This window comes from Carica papaya, chromosome 8 (genome assembly GCF_054855325.1).
Source record: "Carica papaya isolate Zhongbai chromosome 8, ASM5485532v1, whole genome shotgun sequence".
Taxonomy (NCBI): Eukaryota; Viridiplantae; Streptophyta; class Magnoliopsida; order Brassicales; family Caricaceae; genus Carica; species Carica papaya.
In genome coordinates this window covers 17214727-17229799 of record NC_142316.1, presented here as the reverse complement: position 1 = coordinate 17229799, position 15073 = coordinate 17214727, and the positions used below count along the sequence as shown (strand labels likewise).

General features: G+C 46.7%; 4 non-coding genes and 26 pseudogenes across 4 annotated transcripts; 17 read left to right on the top strand and 13 right to left on the bottom strand.

Moving 5' to 3' along the window:
• Positions 1-9: 9 nt before the first annotated feature.
• On the top strand, positions 10-128 carry LOC148245181 (5S ribosomal RNA; annotated as a pseudogene).
• Positions 129-333: 205 nt separating this feature from the next.
• Positions 334-452, top strand: LOC148245180 (5S ribosomal RNA; annotated as a pseudogene).
• Positions 453-688: 236 nt separating this feature from the next.
• LOC148245179 (5S ribosomal RNA) lies at positions 689-806 on the top strand (annotated as a pseudogene).
• Positions 807-1010: 204 nt separating this feature from the next.
• LOC148245178 (5S ribosomal RNA) lies at positions 1011-1129 on the top strand (annotated as a pseudogene).
• A 563-nt stretch (positions 1130-1692) lies between these two features.
• LOC148245177 (5S ribosomal RNA) lies at positions 1693-1811 on the top strand (annotated as a pseudogene).
• A 205-nt stretch (positions 1812-2016) lies between these two features.
• LOC148245176 (5S ribosomal RNA) lies at positions 2017-2135 on the top strand (annotated as a pseudogene).
• A 560-nt stretch (positions 2136-2695) lies between these two features.
• On the top strand, positions 2696-2814 carry LOC148245175 (5S ribosomal RNA; annotated as a pseudogene).
• A 559-nt stretch (positions 2815-3373) lies between these two features.
• On the top strand, positions 3374-3492 carry LOC148245174 (5S ribosomal RNA). Its single transcript, XR_015814930.1, has one exon. It is a non-coding gene; the product is annotated as a 5S ribosomal RNA (ribosomal RNA).
• Positions 3493-4053: 561 nt separating this feature from the next.
• On the top strand, positions 4054-4171 carry LOC148245173 (5S ribosomal RNA; annotated as a pseudogene).
• A 561-nt stretch (positions 4172-4732) lies between these two features.
• Positions 4733-4850, top strand: LOC148245172 (5S ribosomal RNA; annotated as a pseudogene).
• A 204-nt stretch (positions 4851-5054) lies between these two features.
• LOC148245171 (5S ribosomal RNA) lies at positions 5055-5173 on the top strand (annotated as a pseudogene).
• Positions 5174-5629: 456 nt separating this feature from the next.
• LOC148245170 (5S ribosomal RNA) lies at positions 5630-5748 on the bottom strand (annotated as a pseudogene).
• Positions 5749-5953: 205 nt separating this feature from the next.
• Positions 5954-6072, bottom strand: LOC148245169 (5S ribosomal RNA; annotated as a pseudogene).
• Positions 6073-6633: 561 nt separating this feature from the next.
• Positions 6634-6752, bottom strand: LOC148245168 (5S ribosomal RNA; annotated as a pseudogene).
• Positions 6753-6956: 204 nt separating this feature from the next.
• Positions 6957-7075, bottom strand: LOC148245167 (5S ribosomal RNA; annotated as a pseudogene).
• Positions 7076-7277: 202 nt separating this feature from the next.
• On the bottom strand, positions 7278-7395 carry LOC148245166 (5S ribosomal RNA; annotated as a pseudogene).
• Positions 7396-7956: 561 nt separating this feature from the next.
• LOC148245165 (5S ribosomal RNA) lies at positions 7957-8075 on the bottom strand. The gene has a single exon (XR_015815094.1). It is a non-coding gene; the product is annotated as a 5S ribosomal RNA (ribosomal RNA).
• Positions 8076-8277: 202 nt separating this feature from the next.
• LOC148245164 (5S ribosomal RNA) lies at positions 8278-8396 on the bottom strand (annotated as a pseudogene).
• Positions 8397-8955: 559 nt separating this feature from the next.
• On the bottom strand, positions 8956-9074 carry LOC148245163 (5S ribosomal RNA; annotated as a pseudogene).
• A 563-nt stretch (positions 9075-9637) lies between these two features.
• On the bottom strand, positions 9638-9756 carry LOC148245162 (5S ribosomal RNA; annotated as a pseudogene).
• A 209-nt stretch (positions 9757-9965) lies between these two features.
• LOC148245161 (5S ribosomal RNA) lies at positions 9966-10084 on the bottom strand (annotated as a pseudogene).
• Positions 10085-10289: 205 nt separating this feature from the next.
• On the bottom strand, positions 10290-10407 carry LOC148245160 (5S ribosomal RNA; annotated as a pseudogene).
• A 236-nt stretch (positions 10408-10643) lies between these two features.
• Positions 10644-10762, bottom strand: LOC148245159 (5S ribosomal RNA; annotated as a pseudogene).
• A 558-nt stretch (positions 10763-11320) lies between these two features.
• On the bottom strand, positions 11321-11438 carry LOC148245158 (5S ribosomal RNA; annotated as a pseudogene).
• Positions 11439-12598: 1160 nt separating this feature from the next.
• LOC148245157 (5S ribosomal RNA) lies at positions 12599-12717 on the top strand (annotated as a pseudogene).
• Positions 12718-13275: 558 nt separating this feature from the next.
• On the top strand, positions 13276-13394 carry LOC148245156 (5S ribosomal RNA). The gene has a single exon (XR_015815395.1). It is a non-coding gene; the product is annotated as a 5S ribosomal RNA (ribosomal RNA).
• A 205-nt stretch (positions 13395-13599) lies between these two features.
• LOC148245155 (5S ribosomal RNA) lies at positions 13600-13718 on the top strand. The gene has a single exon (XR_015815250.1). It is a non-coding gene; the product is annotated as a 5S ribosomal RNA (ribosomal RNA).
• A 203-nt stretch (positions 13719-13921) lies between these two features.
• On the top strand, positions 13922-14041 carry LOC148245154 (5S ribosomal RNA; annotated as a pseudogene).
• Positions 14042-14412: 371 nt separating this feature from the next.
• LOC148245153 (5S ribosomal RNA) lies at positions 14413-14530 on the top strand (annotated as a pseudogene).
• Positions 14531-14734: 204 nt separating this feature from the next.
• LOC148245152 (5S ribosomal RNA) lies at positions 14735-14853 on the top strand (annotated as a pseudogene).
• The last annotated feature ends 220 nt before the right edge of the window (positions 14854-15073 follow it).

The window sequence follows — 15073 nt, the reverse complement described above, 5'->3', positions numbered from 1 at the left end:
GAATTCACCGGGTGCGATCATACCACCACTAATGCACCGGATCCTATCAGAACTCTGCAGTTAAGTGTGCTTGGGCGAGAGTAGTACTCGGATGGGTGACCTCCTGGGAAGTCCTCGTGTCGCAACAATTTTTTTTCAGACGGGTCGTTCAACGTTACACGCGACTGGAACTAGGGTCCGCTGGTTTATACGCAAATGTGAGTCAAGAAGCAGGGGCATTTTAATCGATATTAGAACGAGAATGAGAGGTGCAGTGTGAACGCACAAGGAAACAATTGATGGGAGGGGGAAGAAAGGAGAATGAGTGTATGTATTTGCAGCGCGAAATTAAACAGGTGCGATCATACCAGCACTAAAGCCCCGGATCCCATCAGAACTCTGCAGTTAAGTGTGCTTGGGCGAGAGTAGTACTCGGATGGGTTACCTCCTGCGAAGTCCTTATATTTCACCCATTTTCTCGGGAGGTCCTCGTGTTGCACCCATCTTTTTGCAGATGATTCTTTCGACGTTACGCGCGACATGATTTATGGTCCGCAGGTTTATTCGCAAATGTGAGTCACGGCGCCGTGGCATTTTACTTGATATTAGAACGAGTACGGGAGGTGCAGTGCGCACGCACAAGGAAACAAATGACGGGAGGAGGAAGAAAAGAGAATGAGTGTATGTATTTGAAGCGCAAAATTAAACAAGTGGCATCATACCAGCACTAATGCACTTGATCCCATCAGATCTCTACAGTTAAGTGTGCTTGGTCGAGAGTAGTACTCGGATGGATGACCTCTTGGGAAGTCCTCGTATCGCAACAATTTTTTTTCAGATGGGTCGTTCGACGTTACGCGCGACTGAAACTATGGTCCACTGGTTTATACACAAATGTGAGTGAAGAATCCGGGGCATTTTAATCGATATTAGAACGAGAAGGAGAGGTGCAGTGTGAACGCACAAGGAAACAAATGATGGGAGGGGAGGAGGGAAGAAGGAGTGTATGTATTTTCAGCACGAAATTAAACAGGTGTGGTCACACCAGCACAAATGCACCGGATCCCATCAGAACTCCGCAGTTAACTGTGCTTTGGCGAAAGTAGTACAATGATGGGTTACCTCCTGGGAAGTTCTCGTGTTGCACCCTTTTTCTTTTTTTCAGATGTGACGCTCGACGTTACGCGCGACTTTAATTATGCTCCGCAGATTTATTCGCAAATGTGAGCCACGGCGCCGTGGCATTTTACTTGATATTTGAACGAGAACGAGAGGTGCAGTGCGCACGCACAAGGAAACAAATGACGGGAGGGGGAAGAAATGAGAAGGAGTGTATGTATTTGCAGCGCGAAATGAAATAAGTGCGATCATACCAGCACTAATGCAATGGATTCTATCAGAACTCCGTAGGTAAGGGTGCTTTGGCGAGAGTAGTACTAGCATGGGTTACCTCCTGCGAAGTCCTTATATTTCACCCATTTTCTTGTGAAGTCCTCGTGTTGCACCCAATTTTTTGCAGATGATTCTTTCGACGTTACGGGCGACATGAATTATGGTCCTCAGGTTTATTCGCAAATGTGAGTCACGGCGCCATGGCATTTTACTTGATATTAGAACGAGAACGGGAGGTGCAGTGCGCACGCACAAGGAAACAAATGACGGGAGGGGGAAGAAAGGGGAATGAGTTTATGTATTTGCAGCGCAAAATTAAACGGGTGCGATCATACCAGCACTATTGCACCGGATCCCATCAGAACTCCACAGTGAAGTATGCTTGGGCGAGATTAGTACTAGGATGGGTGACCTCTTGGGAAGTCCTCGTGTCGCACCAATTTTTTTTCAGACGGGTCGTTCGATGTTATGCACTTCTGGAACTAGGGTCCGCTGGTTTATACACAAATGTGAGTCAAGAAGCAGGGGCATTTTAATCGATATTAGAACGAGAATGAGAGGTGAAGTGTGAACGCACAAGGAAACAAATGACGGGAGGGGGAAGAAAGGAGAAGGAGTGTATGTATTTGAAGCGTGAAATTAAACAGGTGCGATCATACCAGCACTAAAGCTCCTGATCCCATCAGAACTCCACAGTTAAGTGTGCTTGGGTGGGAGTAGTACTCGGATGGGTGACGACTTGGGAAGCCCTCGTGTTGCACCAATTTTCTTTCGGATGGGTTGTTCGACGTTACGCTCGAATGGAATTATAAACCGCTGGTTCATTTGCAAAGGTGAGTCACGGTGCCGGGGCATATTACTTGATATTAGAACGAGAAAGAGAGATGCAGAGTGCACGCACAAGGAAACAAATGACGGGAGGGGGGATGGGAGGAGAAATAGTGTATGTATTTGCAGTGCAGAATGAAACATGAGGGATCATACCAGCACTAATGCAACGGATTCTATCATAACTCCGCAGTTAAGGGTGCTTGGGCGAGAAAAGTACTCGGATGGGTGACCTCCTGCGAAGTCCTTATATTTCACCCATTTTCTTGGGAGGTCCTCGTGTTGCACCCATCTTTTTACAGATGATTCTTACGACGTTACGGACGACTTGATTTATGGTCCGCAGGTTTTTTCGCCAATGTGAGTCACGGCACTGTGGCATTTTACTTGATATTAGAACGAGCACGGGAGGTGCAGTGCGCACGCACAAGGAAACAATTGACGGGAGGGGGAAGAAAGGAGAAGGAGTTTATGTATTTGAAGCGCAAAATTAAACTTATGCGATCATACCAGCACTAATGCACCGGATCCCATCAGAACTCCGCAGTTAAGTGTGCTTGGGCGAGAGTAGTACTCGAATGGGTGACCTCCTAGGAAGTCCTCGTGTCGCACCAATTTTTTTTCAGACGGGTTGTTCGACGTTACATGCGACTGGAACTAGAGTCCGCTGGTTTATACGCAAATGTGAGTCAAGAAACAGGGGCATTTTAATCGATATTAGAACGAGAAGGAGAGGTGCAGTGTGAACGCACAAGGAAACAATTGATGAGAGGGGGAGGGAAGGGGAGGGAGTGTATGTATTTTCAGCACGAAATGGAACAGGTGCGATTATACCAGCATTAATGCAACGGATTCTATCAGAACTCCGTAGGTAAGGGTGCTTGGGCGAGAGTAGTACTAGCATGGGTTACCTCCTGCGAAGTCCTTATATTTCACCCATTTTCTTGTGAAGTTCTCGTGTCGCACAAATTTTTTTTCAGACGGGTCGTTCGACGTTACGCGCGTCTGGAACTTGGGTCCGCTGGTTTATACGCAAATGTGAGTCAACAAGCAGGGGCATTTTAATCGATATTAGAACGAGAATGAGAGGTGAAGTGTGAACGCACAAGGAAACAAATGACGGGAGGGGGAAGAAAGGAGAAGGAGTGTATGTATTTGCAGCGCGAAATTAAACAGGTGCGATCATACCAGCACTAAAGCTCCGGATCCCATCAGAACTCCGCAGTTAAGTGTGCTTGGGCGAGGGTAGTACTCGGATGGGTGACCACTTGGGAAGCCGTCGTGTTGCACCAATTTTTTTTCGGATGGATTGTTCGACGTTACTCGCGAATGGAATTATAAACCGCTGGTTCATTTGCAAAGGTGAGTCATGGTGCCAGGGAATATTACTTGATATTAGAACGAGAAAGAGAGATGCAGAGTGCACGAACAAGGAAACAAATGACGGGAGGGGGGATGGGAGGAGAAAGAGTGTTTGTATTTGCAGTGCAGAATGAAACATGAGGGATCATACCAGCACTAATTAAACGAATTCTATCAGAACTCCGCAGTTAAGGGTGCTTGGGCAAGAAAAGTACTCGGATGGGTGACCTCCTGCGAAGTCCTTATATTTTACCCATTTTCTTGGGAGGTCGTCGTGTTGCACCCATCTTTTTGCAGATGATTCTTTCGACGTTACGCGCGACTTGATTTATGGTCCGCAGGTTTATTCCCAAATGTGAGTCACGGCGCCGTGGCTTTTTACTTGATATTAGAACGAGTACGGGAGGTGCAGTGCGTACGCACAAGGAAACAAATGATGGAAGGAGGAAGAAAAGAGAGGGAGTGTATGTATTTGAAGCGCAAAATTAAACAAGTTGCATCATACCAGCACTAATGCACTGGATCCCATCAGAACTCTGCAGTTAAGCGTGCTTGGGCGAGAGTAGTACTCGGATGGTTGACCTCTTGGGAAGTACTCGTATCGCAACAATTTTTTTTCAGACGGGTCGTTCGACGTTACGCGCGACTGGAACTAGGGTCCACTGGTTTATTCGCAAATGTGAGTCAAGAAGCAGGGGCATTTTAATCGATATTAGAACGAGAAGGAGAGATGCAGAGTGCACGCACAAGGAAACAAATGACGGGAGGGGGGATGGGAGGAGAAAGAGTGTATGTATTTGCAGTGCAGAATGAAACATGAGGGATCATACCAGCACTAATTCAACGAATTCTATCAGAACTCCGCAGTTAAGGGTGCTTGGGCAAGAAAAGTACTCGGATGGGTGACCTCCTGCGAAGTCCTTATATTTCACCCATTTTCTTGGGAGGTCCTCGTGTTGCACCCATCTTTTTGCAGATGATTCTTTCGACGTTACGCGCGACTTGATTTATGGTCCGCAGGTTTATTCGCAAATGTGAGTCACGGCACCGTGGCATTTTACTTGATATTAGAACGAGTACGGGACGTGCAGTGCGCACGCACAAGGAAACAAATGACGGGAGGTGGAAGAAAAGAGAAGGAGTGTATGTATTTGAAGCGCAAAATTAAACAAGTGGCATCATACCAGCACTAATGCACTGGATCCCATCAGAACTCTGCAGTTAAGTGTGCTTGGGCGAGAGTAGTACTCGGATGGTTGACCTCTTGGGAAGTCCTCGTATCGCAACAATTTTTTTTCAGATGGGTTGTTCGACGTTACGCGCGACTGGAACTATGGTCCGCTGGTTTATACGCAAATGTGAGTCAAGAATCAGGGGCATTTTAATCGATATTAAAACGAGAATGAGAGATGCAGTGTGAACGCACAAGGAAACAAATGATGGGAGGGGGGGAGGGAAGAAGGAGTGTATTTATTTTCAGCACGAAATTAAACAGGTGCGGTCACACCAGCACAACTGCACCGGATCCCATCAGAACTCCGCAGTTAAGTGTGCTTTGGCGAAAGTAGTACAATGATGGGTTACCTCCTGGGAAGTTCTCATGTTGCACCCATTTTCTTTTTTTCAGATGTGCCGTTCGACGTTACGCGCGAATAAACCTTCGGACCAAAAATCAAGTCGCGCGTAACGTCGAAAGAATCATCTGCAAAAAGATGGGTGCAACACGAGGTCCTCCCAAGAAAATGGGTGCAACACGAGGACTTCCGAAGTGGTCACCCATCCGAGTACTACTCTCGCCCAAGCACCCTTAACTGCGGAGTTCTGATAGAATCTGTTGCATTAGTGCTGGTATGATCCCTCATGTTTCATTCTGCACTGCAAATACATACACTCTTTCTCTTTCCATCCTTTTTCCCGTCATTCGTTTCCTTGTGCGTGCACTCTACATCTCTCTTTCTCATTCTAATATCAAGTAATATGCCCCTGCACCGTGACTCACCTTTGCAAATGAACCAGCGGTCTATAATTCCATTCGCGCGTAACGTCGAGAAACCCATCCGAAAAAAAATAGGTGCAACACGAGGGCTTCCCAAGTGGTCACCCATCCGAGTACTACTCTCGCCCAAGCAAACTTAACTGCGGAATTCTGATGGGATCCGGGGCTTTAGTGCTGGTAAGATCGCACCTGTTTAAATTCGCACTGCAAATACATACACTCCTTCTCCTTCCCTCCCCCTCCCATCAATTGTTTCCTTGTTCGTTCACACTGCACCTCTCCTTCTCGTTCTAATATCGATTAAAATGCCCCTGCTTCTTGACTCACATTTGCGTATAAACCAGCGGACCCTAATTCCAGTCGCGCGTAACGTTGAACGACCAGTCTGAAAAAAAATTGGTGCGACACGAGGACTTCCTAGGAGGTCACCCATCCGAGTACTACTCTCGCCCAAGCACACTTAACTGCGGACTTCTGAAGGGATCCGGCGCATTAGTGCTGGTATGATCGCACCCCTTTAATTCCGCGCTGCAAATACATAAACTCCTTCTCCTTTCTTCCCCCTCCCGTCATTTGTTTCCTTGTGCGTGCGCACTACACCTCCCGTGCTCGTTCTAATATCAAGTAAAATGCTAAAGTGTCGTGACTCAAATTTGCGAATAAACCTGAGGACCATAATTCAAGTCGCGCGTATCGTCGAAAGAATCATCTGCAAAAAAATGGGTGCAACACGAGGACTTCCTAAGAAAATGGGTGAAATTTAAGGACTTCGCAGGAGGTCACCCATCCTAGTGCTACTCTCGCCCAAGCACCCTTAACTTGCGGAGTTCTGATAGAATCCGTTGCATTCGTGCTGGTATGATTGCTCATGTTTCATTCTGCGCTGCAAATACATACACTTTTTCTCCTTCCATCCCCCTCCCGTCATTTGTTTCCTTGTGTGTGCACTCTGCATCTCTCCTTCTCGTTCTAATATCGATTAAAATGTCCCTGCTTCTTGACTCACATTTGCGTATAAACCAGTGGACCCTAGTTCTAGTCGCGCGTAACGTCGAACGACCCGTCTGAAAAAAAAATTAATGCGACACGAGGACTTCCAAGGAGGTCACCCATCCAAGTACTACTCTCCCCCAAGCACACTTAACTGCGGAGTTCTGATGGGATCCGGTGCATTAGTGCTGGTATGATCGCACCTGTTTAATTTCGCGCTGCAAATACATATACTCCTTCTCCTTTCTTCCCCCTCCCGTCATTTGTTTCCTTGTGCGTGCACTCTGCATCTCTCTTTATCGTTCTAATATCCAGTAATATGCCCCGGCACCGTGACTCACCTTTGCAAATGAACCAGCAGTTTATAATTCCATTCGCGCGTAATGTCGAAAAACCCATCCGAAAAAAATAGGTGCAACACGAGGGTTTCCCAGGTGGTCACCCATCCGAGTACTACTCTCGCCCAAGCACACTTAACTGCGGAGTTCTGATGGGATCCGGGGCTTTAGTGCTGCTATGATCGCACATCTTTAATTTTGCGCTGCAAATACATACACTCCTCCATTCTTCCCCCTCCCGTCATTTGTTTCCTTATGCGTTCACACTACACCTCTCATTCTCGTTCTAATATCGATTAAAATGCCCCTGATTCTTGACTCACATTTGCGTATAAACCAGCGGACCATAGTTCCAGTCGCGCGTAACGTCGAGCGACCCATCTGAAAAAAAATTATTGCGATACGAGGACTTCCCAAGAGGTCATCCATCCAAGGACTACTCTCGCCCAAGCACGCTTAACTGCAGAGTTCTGATGGGATCCAGTGCATTAGTGCTGGTATGATGCCACTTGTTTAATTTTGCGCTTCAAATACATACACTCCTTCTTTTTTCTTCCTCCTCCCGTCATTTGTTTCCTTGTGCGTGCGCACTGCACCTCCCGTACTCGTTCTAATATCAAGTAAAATGCCACGGTACCGTGACTCACATTTACGAATAAACCTGCGGACCATAAATCAAGTTGCGCGTAGCGTCGAAAGAATCATATCCAAAAAGATGGGTGCAACACGAGGACCTCCTAAGAAAATGGGTGAAATATAAGGACTTCGCAGGATGTCACCCATTCGAGTACTTTTTTCGCCCAAGCACCCTTAACTGCGGAGTTCTGATAGAATCTGTTGCATTATTGCTCGTATGATCCCTCATGTTTCTTTCTGCACTGTAAATACATTCACTCTCTCTCCACCCATCCCCCCTCCCGTAATTTGTTTCCTTGTGCGTGCACTCTGCATCTCTCTTTCTCGTTCTAATATCAAGTAATATGCTCCGGCACCATGACTCACCTTTGCAAATGAACCAGCGGTTTATAATTCCATTCGCGCGTAACGTCGAACAACCCATCCAAAACAAAATAGGTGCAACACGAGGGCTTCCCAGGTGGTCACCCATCCGAGTACTACTCTCGCCCAAGCACATTTAACTGCGGAGTTCTGATGGGATCCGGGGCTTTAGTGCTGCTATGATCGCACCTCTTTAATTCCACGCTGCAAATACATACACTCCTCCTTTCTTCCCCCTCCCGTCATTTGTTTCCTTGTGCGTTCACACTTCACCTCTCATTCTCGTTCTAATATCGATTAAAATGCCCTTGCTTCTTGACTCACATTTACGTATAAACCAGCGGACCCTAGTTCCAGATGCGCGTAACGTCGAACGACGAGTCTGAAAAAAAATTTGTGCGACACGAGGACTTCCCAGGAGGTCAACCATCCGAGTACTAATCTCGCCCAAGTACACTTAACTGCGGAGTTCTGATGGGATCCTTGGCTTTAGTGCTGGTATGATCGCACCTGTTTAGTTTCGCGCTGCAAATACATACATTCCCTCTCTTTTCTTCCCCCTCCCGTCATTTGTTTCCTTGTGCGTGCGCGCTGCACCTCCCGTTCTCGTTCTAATATCAAGTAAAATGCTACAGCGCCGTGACTCACATTTGCGAATAAACCTGAGGACCATAATTCAAGTCGCGCGTAACGTCGAAAGAATCATCTGCAAAAAAATGGGTGCAACACGAGGACTTCACAAGAAAATGGGTGAAATATAAGGACTTCGCAGGAGGTAATCCATGCTATTACTCCTCTCGCCCAAGAACCCTTACTTACGGAGTTCTGATAGAATCCGTTGCATTAGTGCTGGTATGATCGCACCTGTTTCATTCTGCGCTGCAAATACATACACATTTTCTCCTTCCCTCCCCCTCCCATCAATTGTTTCCTTGTGCATTCACATTGCAACTCTCCTTCTCGTTCTAATATCGATTAAGATGCCCCTGCTTCTTGACTCACATTTGCATATAAACTAGCAGACCCTAGTTCCAGTCACGCGTAACGTCGAACGACCCGTCTGAAAAAAAATTGGTACGACACGAGGACTTCCTAAGAGGTCACCCATCCGAGTACTACTCTCGCCTAAGCACACTTAACTGCGGAGTTCTGATGGGATTCGGTGCATTAGTGCTGGTATGATCGCACCCGTTTAATTCCGCGCTGCAAATACATAAACTCGTTCTCCTTTCTTCCCCCTCCCGTCATTTGTTTCCTTGTGCGTGCGCACTGTACCTCCCGTTCTCGTTCTAATATCAAGTAAAATGCTACGGTGCCGTGACTCACATTTGCGAATAAACCTGAGGACCATAATTCAAGTCGTGCGTATCGTCGAAAGAATCATCTGCAAAAAAAATGGTTGCAACACGAGGACTTCCTAAGAAAATGGGTGAAATATAAGGACTTCGCAGGAGGTCACCCATCCTAGTGCTACTCTCGCCCAAGCACCCTTAACTTGCGCATTTATGATAGAATCTGTTGCATTCATGTTGGTATGATTACTCATGTTTCATTCTGCGCTGCAAATACATACACTTTTTCTCCCTCCATCCCCCCTCCCGTCATTTGTTTCCTTGTGCGTGCACTCTGCAACTCTCCTTCTCGTTCTAATATCGATTAAAATGCCCCTGCTTCTTGACTCACATTTGCGTATAAACCAGTGGACCCTAGTTCTAGTCGCACGTAACGTCGAGCGACCCGTCTGAAAAAAAAATTACTGCGGCACGAGGACTTCCCAAGAGGTCACCCATCCGAGTAATACTCTCGCCCAAGCACACTTAACTGCAGAGTTCTGATGGGATCCGGTGCATTAGTGCTGGTATGATCGCACCTGTTTAATTTTGCGCTGCAAATACATAAACTCTTTCTCCTTTCTTCCCCCTCCCGTCATTTGTTTCCTTGTGCGTGCGCACTGCACCTCTCGTTGTCGTTCAAATATAATGTAAAATGCCACGGCGCCGTGACTCACATTTGCGAATAAATCTGCGGACCATAATTAAAGTCGCGCGTAATGTCGAACGGCACATTTGAAAAAAAAAAAATGGGTGCAACACGAGAACTTCCCAGGAGGTAACCCATCATTGTACTACTTTCGCTAAAGCACACTTAACTGTGGAGTTCTGATGGGATCCGGTGCATTTGTGCTGGTGTGACCGCACCTGTTTAATTTCGTGCTGAAAATACATACACTCCTTCTTCCCTCCCCCCCTCCCATCATTTATTTCCTTGTGCGTTCACACTGCAGCTCTCATTCTCGTTCTAATATCGATTAAAATGCCCCTGATTCTTGACTCACATTTGCGTATAAACCAGCTGACCATAGTTCCAGTCGCGCGTAACGTCGAACGACCCATCTGAAAAAAAAATTGTTGCGATACGAGGACTTCCCAAGAGGTCATCCATCCGAGTACTACTCTCGCCCAAGCACGCTTAACTGCAGAGTACTGATGGGATCCAGTGCATTAGTGCTGGCATGATGCCACTTGTTTAATTTCGCACTGTAAATACATAAACTCCTTCTCCTTTCTTCCCCCTCCCGTCAATTGTTTCCTTGTGCGTGCGCACTGTACCTCCCGTACTCGTTCTAATATCAAGTAAAATGCCACGGCGCCGTGACTCACATTTGCGAATAAACTTGCGGACCATTAATCAAGTCGCGCGTAACGTCGAAAGAATCATCTGCAAAAAGATGGGTGCAACACGAGGACCTCCCAAGAAAATGAGTGAAATATAAGGACTTCGCAGGAGGTCACCCATCCTAGTACTTTTCTCGCCCAAGCACCCTTAACTGCGGAGTTCTGATAGAATCCGTTGCATTAGTGCTGGTATGATCGCACCCCTTTAATTCCGCGCTGCAAATACATAAACTCCTTCTCCTTTCTTCCCCCTCCCGTCATTTGTTTCCTTGTGCGTGCGCACTACACCTCCCGTGCTCGTTCTAATATCAAGTAAAATGCTAAGGTGTCGTGACTTATATTTGCGAATAAACCTGAGGACCATAATTCAAGTCGCGCGTATCGTCGAAAGAATCATCTGCAAAAAAATGGGTGCAACACGAGGACTTCACAAGAAAATGGGTGAAATATAAAGACTTCGCAGGAGGTAACCCATGCTAGTACTACTCTCGCCCAAGCACCCTTACCTACGGAGTTCTAATAGAATCCGTTGCATTAGTGCTGGTATGATCGCACCTGTTTCATTTCGTGCTCAAAATACATACACTCTTTCTTCCCTCCCCCCCTCCCATCATTTGTTTCCTTGTGCGTTCACACTGCACCTCTCCTTCTCGTTCTAATATCGATTAAAATGTCCCTGATTCTTGACTCACATTTGCGTATAAACCAGCGGACCATAGTTCCAGTCGCGCGTAACGTCGAACGACCCATCTGAAAAAAAATTGTTGCGATACGAGGACTTCCCAAGAGGTCAACCATCCGAGTACTACTCTCGCCCAAGCACACTTAACTGCAGAGTTCTGATGGGATCCAGTGCATTAGTGCTGGTATGATGCCACTTGTTTAATTTTGCGCTTCAAATACATACACTCCTTCTCTTTTCTTCCACCTCCCGTCATTTGTTTCCTTGTGCGTGCGCACTGCACCTCCCGTACTCGTTCTAATATCAAGTAAAATGCCACGGTGCCGTGACTCACATTTGCGAATAAACCTGCGGACCATAAATCAAGTCGCGCGTATCATCGAAAGAATCATCTACAAAAAAATGGGTGCAACACGAGGACTTCACAAGAAAATGGGTGAAATATAAGGACTTCGCAGGAGGTAACCCATGCTAGTACTACTCTCGCCCAAGCACCCTTACTTACGGAGTTCTGATAGAATCCGTTGCATTAGTGCTGGTATGATCGCACCTGTTTCATTTCGTGCGGAAAATACATACACTCCTTCTCCTTTCTTCCCCCTCCCGTCATTTGTTTCCTTGTGCGTGCGCACTGCACCTCTCGTTCTCGTTCAAATATCAAGTAAAATGCCACAGCGCTGTGACTCACATTTGCGAATAAATCTGCGGACCATAATTAAAGTCGCGCGTAACGTCGAACGGCACATCTGTTTAATTTTGCACTGCAAATACATAAACTCATTCCCCTTTCTTCCCCCTCCCGTCATTTATTTCCTTGTGCGTGCGCACTGCACATCCCGTTCTCGTTCTAATATCAAGTAAAATGCTACAGCGCCGTGAATCACATTTGCGAATAAACCTGAGGACCATAATTCAAGTCGCGCGTAATGTCGAAAGAATCATCTGCAAAAAAGTGGGTGCAACACGAGGACTTCACAAGAAAATGGGTGAAATATAAGGACTTCGCAGGAGGTAACCCATGCTAGTAGTACTCTCGCCCAAGCACCCTTACCTACGGAGTTCTGATAGAATCCGTTGAATTAGTGCTGGTATGATCGCACCTGTTTCTCCTTCTCCTTCTCTCCCCCTCCCATAAATTGTTTCCTTGTGCGTTCACACTGCACCTCTCCTTCTCGTTCTAATATCGATTAAAATGCCCCTGCTTCTTGACTCACATTTGCGTATAAACCAGCGGACCCTAGTTCCAGTCGCGCGTAACGTCGAACGACCCATCTGAAAAAAAATTGGTGCGACACGAGGACTTCCCAAGAGGTCACCCATCCGAGTACTACTCTCGCCCAAGCACACTTAACTGCGGAGGTGCGATCGTAACAGTACTAATGCACCGGATCCCATCAGAACTCCGCAGTGAATTGTGCTTAGGCGAGATTAGTACTCGGATGGGTGACCTCCTGGGAAGTCCTCGTGTCGCACTAATTTTTTTTCAGACGGGTCGTTCGATGGTAGGCGTGTCTGGAACTAGGGTCCGCTGGTTTATAAGCAAATGTGAGTCAAGAAGTAGGGGCATTTTAATCGATATTAGAACGAGAATGAGAGGTGAAGTGTGAACGCACAAGGAAACAAATGACGGGAGGGGGAAGAAAGGAGAAGGAGTGTATGCATTAGCAGCGCGAAATTAAACAGGTGCGATCATACCAGCACTAATGCAACGGATTCTATCAGAACTCCGTAGGTAAGGGTGCTTGGGCGAGAGTAGTACTAGCATGGGTTACCTCCTGCGAAGTCCTTATATTTCACCCATTTTCTTGTGAAGTCCTCGTGTTGCACCCATTTTTTTGCAGATGATTCTTTCGACGTTACGCGCGACTTGAATTATGGTCCTCAGGTTTATTCGCAAATGTGAGTCCCGGCGCTGTAGCATTTTACTTGATATTAGAACGAGAACGGGAGGTACAGTGTGCACGCACAAGGAAACAAATGACGAGGGGGGGAAGAAAGGGGATGAGTTTATGTATTTGCAGCGCAAAATTAAACAGGTGCGATCATACCAGCACTAATGCACCGGATCCCATCAGAACTCCGCAGTGAAGTGTGCTTGGGCAAGATTAGTACTCGGATGGGTGACCTCTTGGGAAGTCCTCGTGTCGCACCAATTGTTTTTCAGATGGGTCGTTCGACGTTACGCGCGACTGAAACTAGGGTTCGCTGGTTTAAACGCAAATGTGAGTCAAGAAGCAGGGGCATTTTAATCGATATTAGAACGAGAATGAGAGGTGAAGTGTGAACGCACAAGGAAACAAATGACCGGACGGGGAGGAAAGGAGATGGAGTGTATGTATTTGCAGCGCGAAATTAAATAGGTGCGATCATACCAGCACTAAAGCCCCGGATCCCATCAGAACTCCGCAGTTAAGTGTGCTTGGGCGAGAGTAGTACTCGGATGGGTGACCACTTGGGAAGCCCTCGTGTTTCACCTATTTTTTCGGATGGGTTGTTCGACGTTACGCGCGAATGGAATTATAAACCGCTGGTTCATTTGCAAAGGTGAGTCACGATGCTAGGGCATACTACTTGATATTAGAACGAGAGAGAGAGATGCAGAGCGCACGCACAAGGAAACATATGACGGGAGGGGGAAGAAAGGAGAAGGAGTTTATGTATTTGCAGCGCGGAATTAAACGAATGCGATCATACCACCACTAATGCACCGGATCCCATCATAACTCCGCAGTTAAGTGTGTTTGGGCGAGAGTAGTACTCGGATGGGTGACCTCCTGGGAAGTCCTCGTGTATGTATTTGCAGTGCAGAATGAAACATGAGGGATCATACCAGCACTAATGCAATAGATTCTATCAGTACTCCGCAGTTAAGGGTGCTTAGGCGAGAAAAGTACTCGGATGGGTGACCTCCTGCGAAGTCCTTATATTTCACCCATTTTCTTGGGAGGTCCTCGTGTTGCACCCATCTTTTTGCAGATGATTCTTTCGACGTTACGCGCGACTTGATTTATGGTTCGCAGGTTTATTCGCAAATGTGAGTCACGGCGCTGTGGCATTTTACTTGATATTAGAATGAGTAAGGGAGGTGCAGTGCGCACGCACATGGAAACAAATGACGGGATGAGGAAGAAAAGAGAAGGAGTGTATGTATTTGAAGCGCAAAATTAAACAAGTGGCATCATACCAGCACTAATGCACTGGATCCCATTAGAACTCTGCAGTTAAGTGTGCTTGGGCGAGAGTAGTACTCGGATGGTTGACCTTTTGGGAAGTCCTCGTATCGCAATAATTTTTTTTCAGATGGGTCGTTCGACGTTACGCGCGACTGGAACTATGGTCTGCTGGTTTATACGCAAATGTGAGTCAAGAATCAAGGGCATTTTAGTCGATATTAGAACGAGAAGAAGAGGTGCAGTGTAAACGCACAAGGAAACAAATGATAGGAGGGCGGGAGGGAATAAGGAGTGTATGTATTTTCAGCACGAAATTAAACAGGTGCAGTCACACTAGCACAAATGCACCGGATCCCACCAGAACTCTGCAGTTAAGTGTGCTTTGGCGAAAGTAGTACAATGATGGGTTACCTCCTGGGAAGTTCTCGTGTTGCACCCATTTTCTATTTTTCAAATGTGCCGTTCGACGTTACGCGCGACTTTAATTATGGTCCTCAGGTTTATTCGCAAATGTGAGTCACGGCACCGTAGCATTTTACTTGATATTGGAACGAGCACGGGAAGTTCTCGTGTCGCACCAATTTTTTTTCAGACGGGTCGTTCGACGTTACGCGCGTCTGGAACTAGGGTCCGCTGGTTTATATGCAAATGTGAGTCAA